Here is a 27,973-nt window from a genome sequence, read left to right as displayed (position 1 = left end):
ATACAGTGGATCCCAATGCAATTATTTTGTCCATTTCAGCTATCTCTGAAACTCTGATATGAAGAACTTTTGGTCTGTCAGACTTATCAATACAGTTATGTTTTCAAATGCTACCTGGTCACTGATATGAATGATTTTAGTCTTCAGTTACACAAGTCCCATTGTCACTTGGTATTTCTGGGAGATTTTCTGGCCCTTCCTCCGTGAAGACAGACATAAAATAACTGGTTAGTTTCCCCCTGTCATTGTTTCTGTTCACCACAATAAATTGTCCTGTCCACACATTCACTCTTCCACATTTGACCTTGCTTTTATTTTCCTTTCAAATATTCATGGCAGTTTTTCATCAGTCTTTTTGCTTCTGGTTAGTTTGTATTCCTGTTATCTTTGTACTTTATTTTTCAGTTTATCAATCGTCTTTTGTTGCGTCCACAATTTCAATGAATCCACAATATATGACCCTTTTCTAAAGCACTTTCTTCGATCTAATGTAATTTTTAACTTCTTTTGTTCACCATCGTTGAGTCACCTTTGACTTTTGCGATTTATGCCTTGGAGGGATATATGTATATTTCAGACCTTACAGTAAATAACATATATCGCCTGTCTTTCATTAAGTCAGTTTAATGTATTTTCCAAATTCTCTAAAGCCAACTTTATTCTCGTAACTTATTGTCTTCCACAACTCAGGTATATACCCGTAATATTAAAAAAAAACTGCTTGTATTCAGACGTCATGTAAAATTCAATATATTAAAATCACTATTCCCCAAAGATCCTCGAGAGCAAAGTATTCGATTTGCTCTTCTGATCACACAACACCAATTCCAAAATTGCCTGATCAACAGCTCGGTGCTCAACATACTACTAAAGCAACCTGGCTCATACACACTCATGAAATCCATTTTCCCAAAATTAACATTCACTTGGGTAAACACTGGTTAGATTAACTTGAAGCTGCCCATTATTACTGCAGTACCCCAAACCCTGTATGTCTTATTTCCTGTTTTATAACATACCCAACAATTGTATTGCAGCTTTCACTTTGATACATAACTCTCATGAATGTTTGCTTCTCCTTGCTGTTTCTGAGATCACCTCAACAGATTCTGTGGAAGCTGAGTGACGTGGGCTCTGGCGAGGTTAACGGCAGATTCAGACGAGATGTTTGGCGAGGCATATCTCAACATGAATATTATCTCACCACATCTTAACCGTTCTTCTCAAGCGGCATTGTGAGATTTTCTCCAGATCTCCCGTTATGCTGGTGTAGTAGAGAAGGACAATGATCTTCCAGCAATGCTGTATATTCGCCAGAGAGCAGAGACTGCTCTAACCTGGGTGAGAACCTTACAGCAGGCTGGTAAAGTGCTGCTGCTGCTGTACAGGATCTTCGTGATCACATCCGAAGTAATGCACACAGATTTAATCTCCTCACCGTGGAAAGGATGTTGGAATGAACTCAAAGATTGTTCCCTCAACGGACTTCTGCAACAAAGGTGTTAATCGTCGAATCTCTCCAGTGTGGAAGCAGGACGTTTGACCCATCGACAACACACTGACTCTTCGAAGACCATCTCATCCAATCCTCACCACCTACCCCACTTAGTCTTTATAACCTGGCATTTTCCACGACTGATGCGCCTAGCCTCCACATTCCGGGCATTATGGGTAATTTAGCTTGTCCAATCGACCTAACCTGCACATCTTGGGGCTGTGGGAGGAAGCTGGAGACTGAAATTGAACTAGGATCGCTGGTGCAGTGAGGCAGCAGTGCTAACCACTGAGCTACCCAGTGTGGGCAACAAAACTTACCTCCATAGTTCAGCCCTTGAAAAGTGACATTTGAGCAGGGAGATTCCATAGGTCCCCAAAACTCTCACTGAGCGACAGGTGGAGGATATTGAGATATTGAATGGCTTGGTCAGGAACAGGAACAGGACATGCAAGTCCATTGAGACTATAATGTAGGAACACCAGGAGGACATTCAGCCCAGCGAGTGTGTAAAGCAGGAACAGAGTGAGTCCAATCAGCCACTCATGCCTCTTACATAGCAATTCGAGCAAATCTTTTACAGCCTTGTGCCTGTTACACAGGAATTATGAAAGGGAACATAATCGTTATAGAAAGGGAAGGACTTCAAATAACCAGCTTCACTCGGAAATGAAAAGTGGTGAGAAAATTATTGGGATTGAAGACAAATTGTTAGGATATGTTATGAAGGAATTAATAACAGGAGATTTCCAAAGTAAAGCCACAATCCAGCATATTCAACATAGTTTTATGAAGGATAAATCATGCTTTAATGATTTGACTAACTTTTTTTAAAAAGGCGTAATGAGCAAGGTGGATAATGGGGGTCCTATAGATATATTATATCTGGACTTCCAGACATCAGTGCGTAACGTGTCTTGAAAAAGGTTAATATGCAAGACAAGAACACATGGGATTAAGAACAATTTACTTGCTAGGGGAGAGGATAAGCTAACCAGTAAAAGCCATGATATGTAGCCACTGCTTTTGGACTGGATTGGACAAGGTCAAAAATCAAACGACACCAGGTTATAGTCCAATGGGTTTATTTGTAAACACAAGGTTTCCTTGCGCTGCTCCTTCGTCAGGTGCAAGAGGGAGAGATTACCTTAAACACAGATGTTATAAGGAAAAGACCAAAGGGCTGTACAACTCATGAATTTTACACACCTAAGATGGCTCTTAAATACTTAATCAGTTAAAATGGAGATGCAAGTTTGATTGGTTAATTTGCAAATTGCCGAATTTATTTCAAGTCACTGCCTGGAGATACCTTCAGGTATTATCGATGTAAATGAAGCAACACGTGCGGTCAGACAATGTATTCTAAGCGTGAGGCCTTGTTTGGACTCTGTCTGTGTCTTGACCTGGAGTTAGCCTGGTTTTATTTACAAAGTACGATTTATAAAATAACACATTGACTGAATGTCTGCAAATTGTATGTTTTGGAACAAAATAAAATGCATCTGCAAATACAAATGGGAAAATGTAAATTCAAGCCACAGATTTATATGTGCATTCGTGTGTGTGCGTGTGCATATGTATGAGAGAGGGGCGTGTCTGTGTGAAGGGGAGAGGGAGACATTGTGTGTATGTCAGAGACAGTGAGGTGGAGTGTGGGTGTGAGTGTGGGAGGGAGAGGGAGTGGCTGTGTGTGCATGTGTGTGTGACAGAGTGGAGTACGTGTGTGAAATGTGAGGGGTGTAGTGCGAGTGTGTGTGAGGGGCAGAGAGGGAGAATGTGCATCAGTATATGTAACGGGGAGAGTGAGAGGGTGTGCTTATCCAGCCTAAGACACAAACAGATACGGCAACCCTCTGTCTCTGAAATTTGAGCTAATTTTGTATCCAACTGACTTTCATATGAACCAATCTTGTTAAACAGATGACCATGCACAATGTTATTCAACGTCTTACTGATGTCAAGATCGACAATGTACACCACTCCATCTCAATTAATCTTTTTAGTCGCTTCTTCAAAGAAATCTCAGTCAAGTCAGTGAGACACAATATTGCTTGCACAAAGCCATGTTTACTATCCTAAATCAATCGTAACCTTTCAAAATGCGTGAAATTCCAATGACTCATAATCCTCTTCAACAACTTACCCACAACTGACGTCAGGCTCACTACCTTTTCCTTATTACCCTTCTTAAATCCTTTGAGTAATGGCACCACGTTAGCCAACCTTCAGTCTTCCGGCACTTTACCTGTGGCTATTATTAATAGCAAGGGGCCCAGCAATCACTTCCACAGCTTCTCACAGAGTTCTAGCGTACATCAATAAAAGCCAGGACATTTTCCTTCTTTTGCATGTTTTAAGACCTCCAGTAGCTCCTCTGTAATACAGACACTTTCCAAGATGTCACGAGTATTTTCCCAAGTTCTCTAACTTCCATATCCTCCTGCACAGTAAATACTGATACAAAATATTCGTTCAGTACCTCCTCCATTTCCTGTGACTCTGCACATGGGCAGTCTTGCTGATCTTTAAGGATGTCCTATTCTCTCTACAGTTACTCTTTTGTCCTTGACGAATTTGTAGAATTCCTTTGAATTCTCCTTAACTCTGTTTGCCAAAGCTATCAAATGTCCCCTTTTTACGCTCCCAATCTCCCTATTAACTATACTCTTGTTGCCTTCAGACTCTTCTCGTGATTCACTTTAAATCAGGAATTAAGAGGCTAATAATGACCATTCCGATTGTCGGAAAAGTCCATCTGGTTCACTGACACCTTTTAAGAAAACAAACTGCCATTCTTACCTGGTCTGGCCTACAAGTGACTCCAGACTCACAGCAATGTGGTTGACTGATAACTGCCCTCTGGGTAATTACGGATGGGTAATTGATGCTTGTCTAGCCTGGGACACCTTCATACTGTGAATGAATTAAGAAAAAACCCTCAATTCCTGCTGTCTATATCTGACATATGCTTCCCGTTTATTCATGACCAGAGCCTCAATTTCTACAACGCTCCAGCATTCCTTACACGCACCAGCCTTACCCTTCATCCTAATAGTGCCATTATGTCTCTGTATTCCTGAAATCTCATTTCTGAAGCCTTCCCCTTCCCAACTGACCCCCTTTTCTGAGAATATCTGTCCCAATCGATTTGGAAAATTATTGGTTAAATCCTCAAAATTGGTTTTCCACAATTTAGAACTTTAAGTTTTAGACGTGGTTCATCCTTTTCCATCTCGATTTTAAAACTAATAGAATTATGATGACTTGCCATAAAGTGCTCCGCCACTGATACCTCAACCACCCCCTCCCCACTGCCTTATATCCCAAGGGTAAGGTGACGTTTAGCTCCTTCTCTGTGATGGAGAGCATTGGTCAAGCAGCTGCAGCGTTGTAACTGGGATTGGGGTCAGCAGAGTCTTCGACTCATTGGGTTGATTCTAACAATAATTTGTCTCAGTGACATTTTCATTGAGTGTGACAGAGTGATGTTCTGCACGAGGCTGAACTAGTTTCCTGGTGCTGTCTTATCTAACTCAACTAATTATCTACCCATCTCACCCCATGGCATCCCTCTCATTCAATGCCAGCCCGATTCTCCCACCTATCATGGCTCAGCATCGCCCGTATATCCCTGGATATTCTGTGATCCCTGGCACTGGTGCCATCTTTAAAAGGCCAATGGGCACACGATTGAGCATTCTCTGTTTGGAGCTGCCCTGCACAGGTTACCCTGAACATGGCAGATAAGTGGCAATTATACCACGGTTTGTCGACAGGGGCACAGAGGTCCTGGTGGATGGACTAGTCCAGACAAGGACAATTCTCTTCCCAGAAGGGGCCACACCACCAGACCCACCGAGCATGGTCTGAGCTCAGTGCAGTCTCTGTGGTCTGAAGGAATGTCCAATAATACAGGACAAGCATCAATGACCTTCCCCTCTCTGTCAGGATAAAGCTCACCTTATATTGCCGGCTCCCTCACACTCATTGTATATCTGCTATAGCACCAAGCCCCGATCAAGTCTCATGCTCCCTCACTGCTGCATGTGGCACCATCCCTCTCTCTTTCCCCTCTACAATATCTCCCTTACTAATAGCACTGCATGGATACCACACTGTTGACTGACTCCCTCTGGACACACCACCATCTCCCACCTGCACACCTCACCAACCCCCCATCTACACCAGCGCTTTCAGGACGGTCACCCATTCCCACCCTCACTCTATCCTTCTCCGTCTCCTATTCCAGGAGAAACAGCTTGGAATAGGACAGAAAGGGCAAAGCCGGGTGCTGGAGTGTCCGATGTCACCAGTACGTCTGCAAAAGTCGCCAGAGAGCTGCCTACTTTGATCTCTTCCATACAAGTAATGCAAATCCACACAGAGTAAGGACATTCCAAGATTTTTAACAAATACTTGGGAAGGAAGAGCAAATTAGTTCCTCGTCAATATGACATGCAACTTGGAAGATAACTTGCAGAGAATTCGTTTTCCATTGTTCCCATTTCCATTGCAGAATTTTCTCTCATTACCATTAACCACAGTTTTGCTCAGGGTCTTTGTTTCCACCCTCAGTCAAGTCCTGCTTCGATTGAAAGGGAAGTCACTCTGACCTCAACTCACATTACATGGGAAGATCAGTTGAAAGAATAAAGTGCAAAAGACAAGAACACTGTTTGTTAGAACAATGTCCTCGCAATGTTCAAAAGAAAATTGATACATGGTCTTACGATTCTGTCAGGAGTTGTTTGTCCTGTTGGTGATGACTCTTTTAGGTTAAACATTGTGTCAGACGGACAGGAAGAAGCTCCAATCTGTACCAATCGTGAACAAAACTATCCTGTTCACCGTGCATCAGACAATGGCAAACATCCTATTGTCTGTTGCTATTGGACAGTGATCATTCCAAAGCCACCATTCACTGATGACCAGTAGAAACACATAAATTAGCAGATTCCAGCATCTAGTGTGAGAGGAAAAAGGGAAAGGGACGGTCAGGGGACGTGGTGTGACAAACTGAGCGTGAAGTGGAAAGGGAGATGGTCAGTGAAAGGGTATGTAGCATCAATATGGGCAATGCAAGTGAAGTCGGAGGGTAAGGAATGTGTAGGAAGGGAGGATGTGGTGTGCCGAAGGCGCATCAGTGGCAGGAAAATCATATAGTTGTAAAAGTGAGATTGATGGACAATCAAACATCACTGTTCAGGAAAATAGGGATCTGGCTTCCTTTGAAAATGATTTATCATACTTTTTTATTAACACCTGATTCTTGTTCACATTGTACATTCACTCTGCATTTTTGTATCTCTATCAAATGCAGACAGCATTCTCCTTTTCTTCAATGCATTATTGCAACATGATGTCACTTTTTAAAACAATATTCAGAACGATGGGTCCTTGTTCGTTTAATTTGCTTCAAATCCAACGTAGAAATGAGAACGTGAATTGATCTTCTATAGTGTGTTTATAATGTAGAAATTAATTTAATCTTTATCCTCATCCCTCCAGCTCTTTGAAATAAAATTAATGAATGAGCCTGCGTCCATCCTGCACATGAAAAGAAAAATCTTTAGCTCTAACTATTGCAGCGAATTTCTTACAGAATAAGCTGCAGGCCCACATCGAATTGAACTGTCACAGTGCACAGTGCCAAAACCTATTCCAAAATTAATGATATACAAGTCTTATGAATAATACATGCAGAGTGGTGGGGTGTAAAAGCAGAATTCAGCTCCATTTCCAAAATATTATTTCTGACTTCCTCATTAAAGGCCTCAACTGCATCACGCTGTAAATTCACCAAAATATGAAAAGCAAGAGACTGGAATTCCCAATTCTTCCTCTGCAACAGATCTGTAGAACAGGGGTAGAAAATCAAGGTTTGTATCTGATATTCATAAATAGAACATAGAACATTATAGCGCAGTACAGGTTCTTTGGTCCTCGATTTTGCGCAGCCCTGTCATACTAATCTGAAGCCCATCCCACCTACACTATTCCATGTACATCCATATGCCTGCCCAATGATGGCTTAAATGCACTTAAATTGCTACCACGGTTGCAGGCAAAGCATTCCATAATATTACTACTCTCTGAGTAAAGAAACTACCTCTGAGATCTGTCTTATACCTAACTCCCATAACTTTAATGTTGTGTAACCTCATGTTTTCCATCCCCACCCTATCTAACCCTCTGATTATCTTGCATGTCTCTATTAAGTCACCTCTCAACCTTCTTCTCTCTAACAAGAACAGCCTTAAGGTCCTCAGCCTTTCCTCGTAAGACATTCCTTCCATACCAGGCAACATCCTAGTAAATGTCCTTGGCACCCTTTCCAAAGCTTCCACATCCTTCTTATAATGTGGTGACTAGAACTGTTCACAGTACTCCAAGTGTGGCCGTACCAGAGCTTGTGCAGCTGCAGCAAAACCTCCTGGTTCTGGAAATCAATCCCTCTATTAATAAAGGTCTAAACACTGTTTGCCTTCTTAACAACCCTGTCAATCTGGGTGGCAATTTTCAGGGATCTGTGTGGTTGGACAGCGAGATCTCTCTGCTCATCTGCACTCCGAAGAATGCTACCATTAGCCCAGTACTTTGCATTCTGATTACTCCGTCCAAAGTGTATCACCTCACACTTGTCCACATTAAACTCCATTTGCCACCTCTCAGCCCAACTCTGCATCCGACCTCTCTGCAACCTACTACATCGTTCGTCACTATCCACAAACTAACTGACCTTAGTGCTGTCCACACATTTATTAACGCACCCTTCTAAGCCCTCATCCAGGTCATTAATAAAAATGATGTACAGCAGTGGACCCAACACCGACGCTTGCGGTACGCAGTTAGTAACTGAACACCAAGATGATCATATTCCATCAATGGCAACCCTCTGTTTTCTTTCAGAAAGCCACGACCTACCCTTCACAAAACCGTGCTAATTGTCCCTAATCAGATTATTCTTTTCTAGATGGTTATAAATCCTATCTCTTATAACTTTTTCCAACACTTTAACAACAACGGATGTGAGACTCACTGGTCTGTAATTACCAGGCTTGTCTCAAATACCCTTTTTGAACAAGGGAACCACATTTGCTATTCTCAAGTCCTCAGGCACTATTCCTGTAGACAATGATGATTTGAAGATCAATGCCAAAGCTGGCAATCTCTTCCCTTGCTGCCCAGAGGATCCTAGGATAGACCACATCCGGCCCAGGGGACTTGTCTATTTTCACACTCTTCAGTAGTTCTCATACGTCTTCCTTATGAACCTCAATCTCTTCTAGTCTAGATGCAAATATTTCTGTATCTTCCTCGCCAACATTTTCACTTTCTATAGTGAACACTGTCGAAGTATATTCATTTAGTGCTTCCCCTATCTTCTCTGACTCCACACACAACTTCCCAATATTATCCTTGATTGGTCCAAATTTAACTCTCGTCATTCTTTTATTCCTGACATACCTATGGAAAACTTTAGGGTTAACCCTGATCCTATCCGCCAACAACTTCTCATGTTTCCTCCTGGTTCTTCTGAGCTCTCTTTTTAGGTCTTTCCTGATTTCCTTGTGACCCTAAAGCGCCCTGAGTTTTCACATTTTGGCCCAACATAAGCCTTCTTCTTCTTCTTGACCAAGGGGTCCACTTCCTTCGTAAACCACGGCTCACGCATTCTATATCTTCCTCCCTGCCTGACAGATGTATACTTATCTAGGACACGCAGGAACTTTTCCTTGAATAAGCTCCACATTTTTAATGTGCTCATCCTTCCCCATTATACGCTTCCTAAATCTTTCCTAATTGCATCGTATTTTCCCTTCCCCCAGCTGTAACACTTGCTCGGTGGAGTACACCTATCCCTTTCCATCACTAAAGTAAAACTGACAGAATTGTGATCGCTGACTCCAAAGTGCTCACCTGCTTCCAGATCTAACACCTGGCCAGGCTCGTTGCCCAGGAGTAAATATAAAGTGGCTTCGTCCCTTGTAGGCATGTCTACAAACCGTGTCAGGAAGCCTTCCTGCACACACTGGACAAAAACTGACCCAACTATCGTACTCGTAGATTAGTGATCCTAGTCAATATTTGGAAAGTTGAAGTCCCCCATGACAACTACCCTGCCTCTCTCACTCCTATCGAGAATCATCAATGCTATCATTTCCTGTACATCTCTGGGACTATTTGGAGACCTACAGAAAACTCCCAGCATGGTGACTTCTCCTTTCCTGTTTCTAACCTCAATTAACGAATCCCCAAATATTCTTTCTACAACTGTAATATTGTCCTTGATCATCAACGCCACACCTCCCTCCTCTTTTACCATCTTGTCTGTTCTTACTAAAAATCTGAATCCCGGAACATGCAACAGCCATTCCTGTCCCTGCTCTATCCATGTCTCCGTAATTGCCACAAAATCAAAGTCCCAGGTATCAACTCACGCTGCCAGTTCACCCACTTTATTTCGGATGATCCTCGCGTTGAAGTACACACACTTCAAACCAGGTTCTCGCTTGCCAGTGTCAGATACTTGATTTTGGAACTCCCTACTCTCGTCCTCTTCTGTACCTGTCCTACAATTTGGGTTCCCATCCCCCTGCTGTATTAGTTTAAATCCACCTTAATAGCTTTAGCGAATTTCCCACCCAGGATATTGGTACTCCTCTGGTTTAGATGAAGACCATCCTGCTTGTAGAGGTCCCACCTACCCCAAAAAGAACTCCAATTATCTAAAAACCCGAAACTCTCCTTCCTGCACCATCCCTGTAGCCACGTGTTCCAACTCCTTTCTCTCCCTACTCCTCACCTCACTAGCACATGGCACAGCCAGCAAACCAGAGAAAACAACTCTGTTTGTCCTAGCTCTAAACTTTCATCCTAGCTCCCTGAATTTCTGCCTCAAGTCCCCAACTCTCTTTCGACCTATGTCGTTGGTGCCAATGTGGACCACGATTTGGGGCTGCTGTCCCTCCCCCAGGAGGATCCCAAAAACATGATCAGAGACATCACTGACTCTGGCACCCGGGTGGCAACATACCAACTGTGAGTCTCTCTCGCCGCACAGAACCTCCTATCTGTCCCCCTAACTATTCAGTCCCCAAGGACTACTGCTCTGCTCCTCTTCCCCCTTCCCTTCTAAGTAGCAGGTGCCCCATTGCTTTCCCCTGGTAAGTCACCCCCCAACATTATCCAAAATTGTATATTTATTGTTGAGGGGAATGGCCACAGCGGATCCCTGCACCACCTGCCGATTCCCTTTCTGTCCCCTAACTGTCACCCATCTGTCTTTTTCTTTTATCTGGTGAGTGACTACCTCTCTGTAAGTCCTGTCAATAACCCCCTCTGCCTCCCGAATGATCCGAAGTTCATCCAACACCAGCTCCAGTTCCCGAACGCGGTTTTCGAGGGGCTGGTGTTGGATGCACTTCCCACAGATGTAATCAGCACGGGCACTAGTGGTGACCCTTACTTCCCACATTCTGCAAGAGGAACATTCCACTGCCCTAAACTCCATTCCCACTATTGTAACTCGCGAAGTGACTACTAAAAAAACAGAGTAGGAAATATTCTAGTTCACGAGTAGTGTCTCTGGTAATGCAACCACGCAAATATAAACTGTTCTACATACCCTTCCCAGAAGTCTTTTGCTCTCTTCTTCCTCGCTGGCCTGAAGGTATCAAGTTTAAATATACTTACCGGCATTCCCGACAATCACCTTGCACCAACGTCACCTCCTGCCGGCTCCCCCTCTCGCTGCTCCGAAATGATGATGATATTAATGTGGGAGATAGGGTGGTGGGTGGAGAATGAGAAACAATGTTGTGGATAACACAACGATAGGACGAATGGGACATGGTGAGGAGGTATGTGTTAGGTTACAGGAGGGTAAACATTGATCTGGCCATCGGAACAATCAATGACCGATAAAAATTAGCAGGGAAAGATGTGAGATGCTGCACTTTGGAAGAAGTAACAAGACAAGAGAGAATTCAAACCATGAAGATAGGCTAGTCTTGCTTTTGGATCAGAGAAGGGCGAGGGGTGAACCTGACAGAGGTGTATAAGAGCATGAGAGGTATGGGCAGAGTGAACAGACAGCAGCTGTTCCCCTTAGTCAAAGGGTCTAAAACAAGGGACACATGGTTGAAGTGAAAGCAAGATATTGAGAGAGGATTTGGGGAATCTGTTTTGAACCCAGAGGACGGTTTGTGTCTAGAATGCATTGCCTGGGAGGGTGTTTCAGGAAGGTAACCGCACAAACTTTATAAAGCACTAGCATTAGCACTGGATGGTGCAGACTCGATTGGCCGTGTCTTTATACATGATTCCATGTGGTGGCAGCCATGAAAGCTCTGATACATTCTGAAACACTAACCAATGGTACTTGTTGGTTTGTTCTGGCGAACGGTGCTCAGTAAGTGGCGAAATAACAAATCAACATCATCCCATGGAGTATCAGCACTTACTCAAGCTAGGACAGCCCAGCCATCTGTTAATATATCCAGGATAATCACATGCTCAGTGCAAGCATCGTCCATCAAAAGCAATAACATCATTCTTCTGTTTGACACCATTATTTTAAGGACACCAATAACATAGACACAGACTTCCGTTCATTACTAGAAAGACTTGTATCTGTAAGGTTGCTATTTCTCAGAAAAATAATTAACGCCATCCTTTCTGTTTGATTTGACAATGAGTCAGTTTTCGTGTTTTCCTGCGAGCTATTCATTACAGCATGGCGGCTTGTTAACATTCCATCCACCACCAGTAATATTTACTCCCAGCTGACCCAGCACATGAGATGCACTTCTGGTACTCCATCCGACCAGCCACTTGGACGGACCAACACCAACTGGACTGGAACGTCTCAAGGGCAATTAATGCTGGTCTAGTTCCTTTAAAATTCCAAATGAATTGAAACGACAATTGGATTTACTATATTTACTGAAAAATGCAAAGTCTGTTTTTATTCATCTGATGAGTTTGCCACTGTCTTTATCGTTGCGTTATCTATGTCCATGAAACCATTTTGTGCATAAAAGAACAAAAAACACTCAGGTCACAGATAGACTCATAGGGTCATCGAGATGGAGAGCATGGAAACAGACCCTTTTGTCCAACCCGTCCATGCCGACCAGATATCCCAACCCAATCTAATCCCACCTGCCAGCACTCGGGCCATATCTCTCCAACCCCTTCCTTTTCATGTACACATACAAATGCTTCTGAAATGTTGCAAATGTACCAGCCTTCACCACATCCTCTGGCAGCTCATTGCATACACGTACCACCCTCTGCGTGGAAACGTTGCGCCTGACGTCTCTTTTATATCTTTCCCCTCTCACCCTAAACGTATGCCCTCTAGTTCTGGACTCCCTGACCCCAGGGAAAAGACTTTCTCTATTTATCCTATCCATGCCCCTTATAATTTTATACACCTCTATAAGGTAACCCCTCAGCCTCTTATGCTCCAGGGAAAACAGCCCCAGCCTGTTCAGCCTCTCCCTGTAGCTCAGATCCTCCAACTCTCTCAACATCCTTTTAAATCCTTTCTGAACCCTTTCAAGTTTCACAACGTCGTTCCGATAGGAAGGAGAACAGAATTGCACGCAATATTCCAACAGTGGCCTAACCAATGTCCTGTACGGCCGCAACATGATCTCCCAACTCCTGTACTCAATACTCTGATCAATAAAGGAAAGCATACCAAACACCTTTTTCACTATCCTATCTATATGCGACTCCACTTTCCAGGAACTATGAACCGCCACTCCAAGATATCTTTGTTCAGCAACACTCCCAAGGACCTTACCATTAAGTGTATAAAAAGACAATGCAGCATTTCAGCAAAAACGGCCAGGGCATAGCAGGCTATAAGTCTTCAGGTAACTGAGAATAATGTACATTGGTGTTTTCTGGCTGGCGTAGATGTATTGGGCTGAAGGGCCTGTTTATATGCTATATGACTATCACTTTAATTGTTGAAAATGCCTCACTATTTCCAGAGCTTGAGAGCATCAAGTGCTGAGGAATGCAATCTCCAAGGTCACACAGCACATCGACCTGAAGCTATATCATTCTGCCTTCTCTATCAAATGGATCAGAACCCCATTTCTCTCTTTGTGACATACCTGTTAGTGTTCCTGCACCACAAGAACCCCTGGGGTTTATCACCATATTCTGAATAGAAATTACACATAGGCAACAGAATGCTGGCCACGCTAATGAAACTCACCTCGCAACAAGAACTGAAAGGAATGAGCAGAATTCAAGTTATCCATTCGACCCAATCTGATTTCTAAAGCAGTTTCAAGGCAGGCTTTCATTTTGCCCGATGCTCCTGACCTTTCTCCAAAACCACGAAACTTCCCTGAGTGCTTTTGAGTGCTGTTTAAAAGTCACATATGGAAACCTGTGCCCAGAAATCTGAAAGAAAATGTCTCCATGTTCATGAGAATCATCTCATAATTTTTTCAGTATCTAAAGTCAACAGAAATGCTGAAAGTAGCATCAGGGGTAAGTCAGCAATACAGCTCAGTCATGTGATAGGATCGTGGATGATCTGATTGTGACATCAAAAACACATTCCTCCTATGCCCTTACAATGTTAGTGCGTCATTGTTAGTAAAGAATCTGCCTGCTTCTGCCTTAAGAATATTCAATGTTTTATCCTCCATTGCTATCTGGGAAGAGAGTTCACAAATGCACGACACTTTGAGAGGATTTAAATTTCCAACATCTTCTTAACTGAGATAACCTCCAGTTTCATAGTTCATCCCTTCCTGGTAATCTCTCACACAAGCTGAAATATGGTTTCAGAGTTCAACATGAAAATACTACTTAAAATATCCTGGGGTCACCAAGATCACATGTTGTTCGACTAAACTCCAGCAGATTCACAGTCAGTCAGTTCAAGATTTCCACACTGGAGTCAGTTGAGTGAATCTTATCTGGACTGATTTGCATGTCAGTATGACCATTGATCTCTCGATGTGGTCTCGCTACTACTCTACAAAACTGAAGAAATTTTTCCCGAATGTTGAATGTATTCTGTTTCCGAAAATGTCTACATTTATCTTACCACCCACAAAACTTTATGCACACATAAAATGTTTATTTTGTAATCCAGGTGTCCGGTTCTTCTGCGCCTCAAGCCAATCTCTCCATTGAAATCATACACTGCCTTTCGTTACAACCCGCCAACATCTTTGAGCGCACAGACAATACATCATACAATACTCCATACGACAATATTTTTCTGTTCACTTGACCCACCTTAATCGCTTTATAGACTCAAGTCCTCTTCATATGATGTTTTTCTAACAGTTTCAAAAGTCTGCATTCTTCCATAGCACACAGAGAACATTTGGCCAAAGAAATAGATTGTGGCCACATTCCAATGGAATTGACAATGTAATATTTTTAATTAATGTCAAACCAAGAAGTTGTGACAATGCTAAAGTGTTTTGCAGTCCGATCACTCAGTTCCCAAAACTCAAAATAAGGACAGATGGTGATTAGAATTGAGGGACGACAAAGGTGAAAAACCATAGTTGGAGTTATGTACACGTCCACAAACCGTAGTTAGGAGCAGGGGCGGATGTCACATCAGGATGTAGAAAAGATGTGTAGATAAAGCAAAGTTACAGTGATAGGGAGGAATTCAATATGCAGGTGCACTGGGAAAATTAGGTTGGCAGTGGTTTGCAAGGAAAGGAATTTGTAGAATGTCAACGAGATGGCTTTTTGGAGCAGCTTATGGTGCAGGCAACGAGGGAACGGGCAATACCGGATTTAGAGCTGTGCAATGAGGCAGACTTGATAAGGGAGCTTAAGGTAAAGAAACCTTTATGAGGCAGTGATCATAATATCATTGAACCTACTCTACAATTTGAGAGGGTGAAGGTAGAATCAGAGTTAACAATATTACCGCTGAATAAAAGCAACTTCAAAGGCATGAGGGAGGAACAGGGTTACATTGACTGGGAGATTAGGTTAGCAGGAAAGGCAGTGGGACAGTAATGGCGGGACTCAACCAGGGTTTGGCACAGTTGTTGGCCCAAGGGCGACATTCCATTGTATCATTCAAGTCCAAATTCAGGTGGGTATTGCAGAGTCTGTAGCTGTCAGGTTTTCTTTGCAAACTGTCTGTGGGGAGCTGCAGCTTGTCTGGATTCTGCAGCATATAGATTAGCAGAGAGTTTACTCAAGGCTGGGATCCATTTCCGAGCGTGCTTTAATCATTGTTCATTTTTAGAACTCCTTGGTAAGTTTATTAATGTCCATCATGTGTTCATTGTTCCTGCTGGTTTATCCAGTCAGAAAGACAAATACAGCGATGGTATTTATTTTGAGATGACTTGAATATTAAAGCAGGGATGGATTGATGAGGTTTTACAAGGCTCTGATCAGACCATATTTGGAGTATGTTTGCAATAGCATCATTTAAGATATATCTCGACAGATACAAGAATGGGCAGGTAGCAAAGGGATACAGACCCTCAGAAAATATGGGACAGGTTTAGACAGAATATGTGGATCGGTTCAGGCTTGGAGGGCTAAAGGGCTTGCTCCTGCGCTGAAATTTTCTTTGTTCTTCCTTCTGTATTTATCATTCTAAAAATCGCAATTTTTCAACTTATTGTATTTTACAATGTAATAACATAAACTATTTATTTATTTGACAGTGCATGCTAAATTATTGTCATTTCTAAATTCGAGTCAGAGAGTCATAGAGATGTACAGCATGGAAACAGACCCTTTGGTCCAACTCGGCCATGCCGACCAGATATCCCAACCCAATCTAGTCTCACCTGCCAGCACCCGGGCTATATCCCTCCAACCCCTTCCTTTTTATATACCCATCCAGATGCCTTTTAAATGTTGCAAATGTATCAGCCTCCACCATTTGCTCTGGCAGCTCATTCCATACACGTACCACCCTCTGCGAGAAAACGTGGCCCCTTTGGTCTTTTCTATCTTTCCCCTTTCACCCTAAACCTCTGCCCTCTACTTCTCGATCCCCACCCCCACCCCAGGGAGAACACCTTGTCTATTAACCCTATCCATGCCTGTCATGATTTTATAAACATCGATGAGGTCACCCCTCAGCCTCTGACACTCCAGGGAAAACTGCCCTAGCCTATTCAGGCTGTCCCTACAGCTCAAATACTCCAACTCTGGCAACATCCTTGTAAATCTTTTCTGAACCTTTTCAAGTTTCACAACTTCCTTCCGATAGGAAGGAGACCAGAATTCCATGCAATATTCCAAAGGAGCCCTCACCAACCTCCTGTACAGCCGCAACATGACCTTCCAAATCCTGTACTCAATCTCTGACCAAGAAAGGAAAGCATACCAAACCCTTTCTTCACTATATTATCTATCTATGACTCTACTTTCAATGAACCTGTACTCCAAGATCTCTTTGGTCAGCAACACTGCCTAGGACATCACCATTAGGAGTATAACCCTTGCTAAGATTTGCTTTCCCAAAATGCAACACCTCACATTTATGTAAATTAAACTCCATCTGCCACTCCTAAGTCCATTGGCCCATCTGATCCTGTTGCAATCCGAGGTAATCTTCTTTGCTGTTCTCCGAGCCTCCAATTTTGGTGTTATCTGCAAACTTACTAACTATACCTCTTATGCTCACATTGAAATAATTTATATAAATTATGAAAAGTATTGGACCCAGCACCGATCCTTGTGGCACTCCACTGGTCACAGGCCTCCAATCTGTAAAAAAATCCTACACCACCACCACCCTCTGTCGTCTACCTTTGAGCCAGTTCTGGATCCAAATGGCTAGTTCTCCCTCTATTCCATGACATCTAATCTGACTAACCAGTCTCCAATCGGGAACCTTATCGAATGACTTACTGTAGTTCAAATAAATCATATCCACCACTCTGCCCCCATCAATCATTAATGTTACTACTGAAAAAAATTCAAAGAAGGTTGTGAGACATGATTTTCCACTCACAAAGCCACGCTGACTATCCCTACTCAGTCCTTGCCTTTCCAAATACATATACTGGATTAGTGGTGCTGGAAGAGCACAGCAGTTCAGGCAGCATCCAACGAGCAGCGAAATCAACGTTTCGGACAAAAGCCCTTCATCAGGAATAAAGGCAGTGAGCCTGAAGCATGGAGAGATAAGCTAGAGGAGGGTGGGGGTGGGGAGACAGTAGCATAGAGTACAATGGGTGAGTGGGGGAGGAGATGAAGGTGATAGGTCAAGGAGGAGAGGGTGGAGTGGATAGGTGGAAAAGAAGATAGGCAGGTCGGACAAGTCAAGGAGGCAGTAACTGAGCTGGAAGTTTGAAACTAGGATGAGGTGGGGGAAGGGGAAATGAGGAAGCTGTTGAAGTCCACATTGATGCCCTGGGGTTGAAGTGTTCCGAGGCGGAAGATGAGGCGTTCTTCCTCCAGGCGTCTGGTGGTGAGGGAGCGGCGGTGAAGGAGGCCCAGGACCTCCATGTCCTCGGCAGAGTGGGAGGGGGAGTTTCCAAATACATGCACATCCTGTCCCTCAGGATTCCCTCCAACAACTTACCCACCACCACTGTCAGGCTCACTGGTCTATAGTTCCCCGGCTTGTCCTTACCAAATTTCTTAAACATTGGCACCACATTCGCCAACCTCCAGTCATCTGGAACCTCACCTATCACTCTCGATTATACAAATATCTCAGTAACAGGACCAGCTGTTCCCTGGCTTCCTATAGAGTGCTCTGTACACCTGATCAGGTTCTTGGCATTTATCCACTTTGATACCTTTCCAGACATCCAGCAAATCCTCCTCTGTAATATGAACATTTTTGAAGTTATCACCATTTATTTCCCTACATTAGTTCCAGCAATATAGAACCAACCTAATTGTTTTCAGAGATGATGCAATTATTGTTCAGTTGAATAACTGTAGTTCATATCTCATCATTGCCCAATTCACAAACATGGCTAACTCCAAATCATTTTTCAGGTCAGTAAACCCACCATGTTGCAATCATGACCGACATTAAAAATGGATTCCAAAAGGCCTGAATTCAGGCACCGTGCCACTGGACCCCACAGCTGCCTGTGACACTGAGTGAGATACTGGCCTGCTCCAGAATCTGACCAGAAAGATTCCAACCTGGGTCAGGACAATCAGGAGGTCGGAGTGGAGGCGGAGACACATCAAACGTTGATTCTCCTGCTCCTTGGATGCTGCATGACCTGCTCTGCTTTTCCAACAACACATTTTTCAGCTCTGATCTCCAGCAGCTGCAGTCCTCACTTTCTCCTCAGGACAATCATTCAAACATTCGTTCAAAGGAAATCATTTGGATTCCATCTTGGGCAGGAGGAAACTAGCCAACAGGCTATCAGTCATCATTTACGATGAAAGGCGTTTGCCCGAAACGTCGACTTTCCTGCACCTCGGATTCTGCCTGACCTGCTGTGCTCTTCCAGCACTGCTGGACTCTGGTTTCCACCATCTGCAGTCCTTTTTTTTAATGATCAATGTTCCTAGTGTAGTTAGAAATACTGTCTAAATTAGATACTAATGTTTGGTCAGGAACCAGGGTCTTACAAATTCATCTTCGTCAGAGCATGACCCAGAGAGCATTGTATGGACATGGAGTGTCAGAATCACATGGTATTGGTTATGGTGCTGACATCTGGCATGTTCCCCATACTTCCTACATCTTCTCCCTAGTCCAGACGCTGTGTGAACATGTTCACAAATGACAGCTTTCTGCAGCATCTTGTGTCTCATAGTGAATCCTCTGAAATTATATCCAATAAATGTACCTTCACATTCACCAGCATCAAATTAAAAGTGTACCTGCCTGTGGATGGTCAGATATTAATACATTGGTCACCCAATAGAATGCATCTGAAGAAACCAGGAGCTAACGACAAGCCAAAAATCAGTTTAATAACTAAACTTGGTGGATTTTGTCTGGTCGAGGTATCCACACATATTGTGCTGGCACTCAGCTGACTGTATCCATGCACACCATAACTGGAAGTCTTGGCCTCACGCCCCTTCCAGCTTCCTGACCTCACACACCACACTCTCTCACACATTCACCAACTGACGAGAATCCACCAGCTGAGAGAAACTTGGAACATAGAACAGTACAGCACAATAAGAGCCCTTCAGTCCTCAATGAATTGCCGACCTTTTATCCTACTCTAATATCAGACTAACCTACATAACCTTCAATGCATTAGCTACCATGTGTGTATTCAAGAGTCTACTTAATTATCCCTAATGTATCTGACTCTATTTCTAACACTGGCGGTGCATTCCAACCCCACCATACTTTGTGTAAAGTAGCTATCTCTGACAGCCCCCCGAAACCTTCCTCCAAAACCTCCCCACAACCTTAAAATTACGCTCCTTGTGGAGAGCAATTTCTGCCATGGGAAAAGACTCTGGCTATCCAATCTTTGTCTCATAACATTTGTACACCTCTATCAAGTCAGCTGTCATTCGTCTTCGCTCTAGGGAGAAAAGCCCTGGCTCCCTCAAATTTTCTTCCTAAGATTTTCAAAGTTTGTGCGAAAAGATGCAGTCCAGACCAGGCAGCATCCTGGTAAATCTCTTCTGCACACACTCTGAGGCTTCCACATGTTTCTTCTAATGAGGCAACCAGAACTGAACACACTATTCCAAGCCTGGTTGAACCACAGCTTTTTTTAGAGCAAAGCATGAACTTCTCTGCTCTAACACTCAATCCCCCTGCTCGTGAAAGCCAACAAACTATGCACCTTCTTAGCAACTCTATCAAATTGGGTGACAATTTTGTGGGATCTATGGACATGGAACCCAAGATCCCTCTGTTCCTCCCCATTGCCAAGAATTCTGCCTTTAATCCTGTATTCTGTATTCAAATGCAACCTTCTAAAACAAATCACTTCACACTTTAAGGTTGAATTTTATCTGCCACTTATTAATCCAGCGCTGGATCCTCTCAATGTTCTGTTGAAACCTACAACAGTCCTCCACACTATCCACAACTCCAAAAACCTGCAAGTCTTCTGTAAACTTACTAACCCACTATTCCACTTCCTCATCAAAGTCATTTATAAAAATCGCAAACAGCACATGTCCCAGACCTGAACCCTGAGGAACACCACTGGTCACTGAGCTCCAGGCTGAATACTTTCCATCTGCTACCATCCTTTGTCTTCTATGGGCCAGGCATGACCGTATCCGGAGGACCAAATTTCCCTGCGTCCCATTCTTCCTGACCTTCTGAATGAGCATACAATGGGGAATCTTATTCGTCGCCTTGCTAAAAATCGTGTTCAGCACATCTACAGGTCTACCTTCACGACTTGTATTTTTCACATCTTAAAATAATTTAATAAGGTTTGTGAGACATGACCTACGCCTCAAAAAGCCATGCTGACTATCTCTAATTAAATTATCATTTTCTAAGTAATTGTAAATCCTGCCTCTCAGAAGCGTCTCCAACACTTTGCCCACCACTGATGTAAGACTGACTGTTCGGTCATTCCCAGGGTTATCCCTATTCCCTTCCCGGAACAAGGGAATAACATTTGCCACACTTCAATCATCTTGTACCACTCTAGTGGACAGCGAGGACACAACGATCATCACCAAAGTCACACCAATCTCTTCCATCACTTCCTGGAGTAACCTCATGTATATCCCATCTGGCCTAGGGGATTTATCTATCGTTAAGTTTGTACTTCAATCAGTCTGTACTTCCCCACACCTTGTCTGCACCCTGTCCAACCAACTGATTGACTGCTTTCCATTTCAGTGCAATATACAGTGCTGCCTTCCTGAGTAAGTGCGGTTCCCAACATCCTGCGAATCACAGAATCAAATAAAAAGGAATGCACCAATCCCTTTCTGATAATGAGCTTATGACCAAAACACCCACTCTCTTGCTCCTCGGATGCTTCCTGACCTGTTGTGCTTTTGCAGCACCACACTGTTCGACTCTGATCTCCATCTGCAGTCCTCAGTTTCTCCATTACTGAGGGCTGTCCGCTCTGCACACTGAGCGGGAAATTAACCATCAGAAACTAATTGTATGTGGAACTGATTGCTCAGTTCTGGAAAGTTGGACTTAAATACATTTTTAAAAAATAAATTGCAGTTCAACAAATATTCATTCAGTCCCAGCGTTAAATTTTGGTTCATGGTTTGGGCATGTTTGAGGATGTTTGAGGAACTCCGAGGCACAGAGTATTCCAGGTGTTATATTCCAGCTTACGTTAATACTGGGTGTATTATCAGACAGACTGATGATATAATGGCGTGAGTTGACATGTGGAGGTGAAATATTTTTGCCATCACAGAGACGTGTTTGAAGGTAGTCAGCGCTAACAACTCAGGGCTAACTACTTGAACTATAGGCAGACAGGAGGGAATGTTAAAAAGGAAGTGGTATTGCATTATTTATTAAGGAACAGTTACTGCAGTAAGGAGGGACGACACCTTGGACGTGTCTTCAAATGAGGCTTTATGCGTCGAGATTAGGGTCCAAACGCTGGGATATTTTATAGAATCCCAGAAATATGAAAATACAGGAACAGATATATAACCAGTTCACTAAGTGCGTAAAAAACAATTCACTGAGGTGTGAAGGAAAGCAGAGATAGTAAAGCAAGGCTGGAGATATTACAGAGATGACGGGAAAGCAAGGCTGGAGATATTATAGAGATAGGACAGCTTTCTGGAGATGTTACAGAGAGAGGAAAACAAGGCTGGAGATGTTACAGAGATGGGAAAGTAAGGCTGGAGATGTTACCGAGAGACAGGAAAGCAAGGCTGGAGGTGTTACAGACAGAGAGGAAAGCAAGGCTGGAGATGCTACAGAGACAAGAAAGCCAGGCTGGAGATGTTACAGAGAGACAGGAAAGCAAGGCTGGAGGTGTTACAGACAGAGAGGAAAGCAAGGCTGCAGAAGTTACAGAGATAAAAAAAAACAAGGCTGGAGATGTTGCAGAGACAGGACAGCAAGACAGGAGATGATACAGAGATAGTGTCGCCTGTGCATGCTAGAATAGGTGAGTGAGATATTTTTAAGTCCGTTTACAGAATATGGGGAAAGATGAAGCAGCTGAAGATTAGAGAGATCGGGAGGGGTGTAGGGGTTGGTGGAATTTACAGCGATAGATGGGACTGGAGTATGAGATAAAGATTGTAGTGATACGGAGGGTTACTGACATACAAATGGATGTTGCAGCTGGAGGATATGACAGGGAAAGATTCAGAAATACACGTGGATAGTTTAAAAACGGAATTATGCAATGTCTTAATGGAGAAAATATTGTAGATATCTGTGTAATACACAAGGCACTTGGAGGAACTGAAGGAGTTAGACCTTCGACTGTCCAATCACAAGAAGAATAGAGTGGGTGTCATACAGCACAGAAGAGGCCATTTGATTGATAGTGACAAAATAGTCCTGCAGACACTGGAAATCCCTCCTTCCTAACGTCTGGGTGCTAGGGCTAGATGTGGGAGAGACACCAACAGACTCCTCAAGCAACAACGTGTCGTAACAAAACCTCACTGTGTCAGATCAAACACTGACACGGAATAATCCTGCTGACTCCCTTCCCTCAGCTGATGGAAGCCCTGAGAAAGTGACAAAGCTGGAGAAGGTATCCTGGGTCGCCATTTCAAAACCACCACCCAGAGGGGCTCAGCAGCAGCATTGCTCATCAAGATGGTCGGATCCAAAAGGACATAGCTGCAAGACAGGGACTGCACTGAGTGGGAGGGGAAAGACTGAGAGGGAGAAACATTCTTGATCTTATATTCACCAACCTACCGGCTGCAGGCACATTGATCGATGACCATATTTGGAATGGTGACTACCACACACAGTATTTCCATAGATAAAATCCCGATTTTACATTGTGAATTTTGTGAGTGTGAGAGTGACAGAGAGAGAGAGAGTGAAAGAGTCAGAGTGAGAGAGTGAGAGAATGAGAGAATGTGAGTGTGAGAGTGAGAGTGAGAGAGTGAGTGAGTGAGTGTGATTGTGTTTGAGATTGTGAGAGTGAGTGTGAGTGTGAATGACAGTTACAGTGACAGTGACAGTGAGTGTGAGTGTGAGTGTAAGTGAGAGAGTGTGAGTGTGAGTGAGTGTGAGTGTGTGTGAGTGAGTGTGTGAGTGTGAGTGAGTGTGATTGTGAGTGTGTGAGTGTGAGTGTGAGTGAGAGTGAGAATGTGTGTGTGTATACACATGTGCACACATGTGAGAGATACTATTAACATGTTCAACGGAACAAACTTCAAAGAGATCTAGAACTCAGCACTGGCATGTGTGAGGTGATTCAGGACATTACCACAGCAGCAGAATTGTACTCCTGCACAATTTTCACTGTAACTGCCTGGCATGTGCTCCACTTTATCGTGACCATCAGACCAGGGGACAAACCCTTGTTCAACGAAGAACATAAGATGGACGGTCAAGTGCAGCACCAGGTACACCTCACAATGATGTGACATTACCAAACAGGACCACTAACTCACCAAATAGCATAAAAAACCAGTGACAGACAGATCTAACTAACAAATCAGACCTAATTTCTGCAATCCTGTCACATGCAATCAGCGTGAATTGTGTGGTCAATTAAACAACTCACTGGAAGAGAAGGATACACAAATATCATCTTCCTCAACTATGGAAGGGCCCAGCAAACAATGGAAAAGCTAAGGATGAAACATTCACAACAATGTTCAGATCGAAGTGTCGATCGGATGATCTATTTTAGTCTTCTCCAGATGGGAGTCTTCAGCTAATTTGATTCACTGTGTGTGGTAAATCCAAACGGCTGGAGGGATGGGATAATGCAATTGATGGGGGCCCTGATAACATTCCTTTCAAATTGTTCCAGCAGGGATATTGCACTGGGACCTACCTGACAATGTGGGAAACTATCCGGGTGTGTCCTGTACACACACAGACAAAACATCAGACAATCAATGACTGCCCCATTGCTCTAATCCCTATCATTAATAAAGTCATGGAAGATGTCACTCACAGTGGGATCAAGCAGCAGTGCCTCGGCACCAACCCACTCACTGAAGCTCAGTTAAGACTCCCATTCCTTGTGCTCATTGAAGCCTTGGTCTAAATATGTACAACAAGAAAACACACTGCTGAATTCTAGAGATGAGGCGATAGGGACAACACTTAATGTCATCATAACTGCATTTGATCAAATGTCGCATCCGGGATTAACGGCAAAACTGGAGCAAATAGGAATCGTCTGCACTGGCTGAAGTGATACCTGGTAGATTAGATTAGATTACATTACAGTGTGGAAACAGGCCCTTCGGCCCAACAAGTCCACACCGACCCGCAACCCACCCATACCCCTAATTTTGCCCTTCACTTAACATTCTGGGCAATTTAGCATGGCCAATTCACCTGGCCTGCACATCTTTGGACTGTGTGAGGAAACCAGAGAACCCGGAGGAAACCCACGCAGACACTGGGAGAACGTGCAAACTCCATGCAGTCAGTCGCCAGAGGCGGGAATTGAACCCAGGTCTCTGGCGCTGTGAGGCAACAGTGCTAACCAGTGTGGCACCGTGCCGCCCACGGTACAAAGGAAGGTGGCTGGGGTCGGTGGGCAGCAGCCATCTCAGCTTCAGTTCTCCACGGGACGAGTTTCTGGGTAAGCCTTTAGATCAGAAATGGAAGAGTAAGCCACCATACTCCGACAGGATGATACGGATGCTCTCTTGTTAGACAGAGACGACTGGTGGCAATTTAACTGGACAGTCATCATGCATCAAGTTAGGGAGAGATTGAGAAGGACAGTCCGTTAGTCACCCCAGTCAGTGCAGGAATTGAACCCACACTGTTTGCATTAATAACTAACCTTTCAACCGATTGAGCTAACCAAGTCCTCACTCACCTTCTTGGGATAAATATTGTAACATTAATCCGTTCAGATATGTTGTCAGAAACCTCTGGAGCAGGTCGAACTCGAAGCCAGCTTCCTAGCTCAGAGAGAGGGGCAGCATCAGTGAGCTCTCAGAGTGCTCTCTGCCCTAGGCCTAATCATAAATGACCATCCCTAAGATCTAAAATCACAATTGGAGATGCTTGCTAATGATTGGACAATGTTCAACACTATTTGTGATTTACTCAGGTACTGAAGCAATCCTTATCCAAATACAACAAGGACCTGGAAATATGCAGGTTTGTGCTCAACAGTGACAAGTACCATTTCCATTACACATGTGCCAGACAACGATTACCTCTAACAATAGAAAATTGAACCATATTCTCTCACGTTCAATGCCACCACCATCACTGAAATCCCACCTAGCAATATCCCGGGGATTACTATTAACCAGAACTGGAATGATCATATAATTTCATTACCCATTCCTGTGAAGGGCTAATGCTAAAACGTCGAGTCTCCTGTACCTCAGGTGCTACCTGACATGTTGTGCTTTTCCAGCGTTACACTTTGACGCATATAAATTAATCGGCTACAATAATCTGTCAGGGGTTAGGAATCCTGCAGAAATAACTTACCTCAAGATTTCCAAAAGCCTGTCACCCATCTAGAAGACACACACCGAATGTGTGTGTGATGAAATACCCACCGTTTGCCTGTGCGAGTGCAGCTTCACCCCTCATCCACTGACACTCAATAGCAGCAATACCTGCCATCTACACAGTGCTCTTCAGAAATTTACCAAGGCTTCTTACAACGTACCTTTGAAGTCAGACCATCAACAAGGACAAAGGAAACAGATACATGGGACCCCAACCATGTTCACGTTCCGATCCCAGCTGCCCACCATCCTGATTTAGGAAGTATGTTGCTGTTCCTTCAGTGCCACTGTTTCAAAGACCCTCGCTAATGGACATCAACATCACATGAACTGCAATGGGTCAATGTGACAGCTCAACACCAACTTCTCAAGGGCAGCCCGAAACAGGCAAGAAATAATGTCCCAATCATATTCCATGAAAAAATTAAAATGAAAAGTATTCTCCAAACATGCCAATTGCTGGACCCTGAGTATTGGCCTTTGTGAGCTCAGGATGGTTGGGTCTAGGCAGTATCTTGCTTGTTCTGAACAGTTGAAGGGATATGTTGTTTGAAATAATTTGTCAGTCTTTCAGACGCATGGCCTACATACCGAGCATCACACAGACACTGCCATTCACATTCCACATTACTGAGCTCTAAGATAGGCAGAAGCAATTGAAAATATGAGCATATCTGACTGTAACATGTTTAAACGCACAGTGATATTGTTGCCACGAAAATGATTGTGAATAGATATTAGCAGGGAGAAAGTGAGCACTGCAGATGCTGCAGATCAGAGTCAAAAAGTGCGGTTTTGGAAAAGCACAACCATTCAGGCAGCATCTGAGGAACAGGAGGGTCAACTATTCGTTCACAGTAGTAATACAAAGGAAAATAATTGCATATTTACAAAGTCCGTGCTCTTAATAATAATTTGGTCTTGGGTGTGGTAATAAGACTCAACATTTCAATGCTCCTTACCGTGAGTTGGTCACTGTTTTCACCATATCATTGTTATAAAAGTGAACGGAATAAATGGGTGGATTTTGTGCTTATTGGACAATCTAAAAGTTGGTATTATGAAAGATTATCGTACCCTCAGTAAAGACACTTTGCTGTTAACGGTTAGAACAAACATTTACACAGAGATTTCCAGCTCAAGTCACACACAAGATCATTGGGCTGGGATCATATTGGCCATCAATGGAGCTGTACAATTCTGTTTGGAAATTGGATATTATAACACTGGATATGGTTTCTGAGGGATTCAGTGTAAGATGCCATGTGCTGCAGGAGCCCATCACCTTTACAACACTTTCATTCAGGATCAGGTCCAAGGTGCAGAACTACAAAGTTTAGGTGCCATAACAGAAGAGATATACTTGCAAGACATGGTTGTTTACAGATCATTGTTACAAATGTTGAACTGTGTCTGGACCAGCGCCATGTGCTAGTCCATTGACCAGTTTTTCCCCACTCACATCTCCCTGTTGTTCAGGTATGTCTCTAACCAGTCTATTGTGTGAGTAACTGCCCAGCTCCAGTATGGAAGCTCTCTGGACAGATTTTGGAGATGGCCAGTGCTTTGGAGGTGATGTTGAGGCCCAGTAATGCTGTGTCTGAATTCAGGCTTTTTCTCAAAGTCTTTTTCAACAGCTTTGCTGCCTGCAAGATGGTGTGTTCACTGATCTGCACATCAATCAGCTGTTTACTACAGTCACTGAATTGTGTAATAATTAGATGTGTGCGCTGGTATTTCAATTATTGTTCACTTCAATTGTTTTCAACTGAAAAATAATGATGTTTGGTTTATTTTAAATATGTAAGAAAAGTGATGTTAACTTTTCATTATTCAAAAAAGAGAAGTGATCTGTTGTATATTTCCCACCAACTAATCAATCAACATTCAGATATTGTCTGTAAA

This window comes from Chiloscyllium punctatum, chromosome 50, assembly GCF_047496795.1.
Source record: "Chiloscyllium punctatum isolate Juve2018m chromosome 50, sChiPun1.3, whole genome shotgun sequence".
Lineage (NCBI taxonomy): Eukaryota > Metazoa > Chordata > Chondrichthyes > Orectolobiformes > Hemiscylliidae > Chiloscyllium > Chiloscyllium punctatum.
Note: the sequence above shows the minus strand (reverse complement) of the source record.